At 18.9% G+C, this 533-nt stretch overlaps 1 protein-coding gene across 1 annotated transcript in view; it reads right to left on the bottom strand.

Annotated features, from left to right (window-relative positions):
* LOC108688868 (protein tyrosine phosphatase domain-containing protein 1-like) overlaps positions 1-533 on the bottom strand; it is a 19188-nt gene that overhangs the window by 5513 nt on the left and 13142 nt on the right. The window lies entirely within an intron of this gene.

Below are 533 nucleotides of genomic sequence, written 5' to 3'. Positions count from 1 at the left end.
ATATAATTTAATCTAATTAATCTAATTAATTATATATGAAATTATTACAGCACTGACTTTTTTATGTATCAAGTTATTTTTAGTCAAATAATTATTATTATCTAAAGAGCATTATGAAAAAAGCACCATATTTGAAATAAATTAATTTAAATATATTGATTGCTAAATAGCAAATTATTTATTTATAATAAAACGATTTTAATTTTTTCAATAAGTTAGACATTTATACAATTCTTAAAACATAGAGTATGTATTTATGTATTTATGTGTTAAACAAATAGTGCAAAATATAAAACAATTAACACAAAAATATTGATAAATCATATCACGTATTGTTAACTTGTGAATTAAATTTTACTATGCATTATTTAATTAAGATTACTATTTCCTGCTTTTAATATTTGATAGAACAATATTCTAAAATTGTGTGTAAAATTTCATGGTATACATATGCATTCATATTTCGTCGATCGATTTTATATACATGCAATACAGAACAATATAGTATCATATATGATAAATTCTTTTCAAAC

This window comes from Atta colombica, unplaced genomic scaffold (assembly GCF_001594045.1).
Source record: "Atta colombica isolate Treedump-2 unplaced genomic scaffold, Acol1.0 scaffold243, whole genome shotgun sequence".
NCBI lineage: Eukaryota > Metazoa > Arthropoda > Insecta > Hymenoptera > Formicidae > Atta > Atta colombica.
Note: the sequence above shows the minus strand (reverse complement) of the source record. Positions and strands in the feature narration are given on the sequence as shown.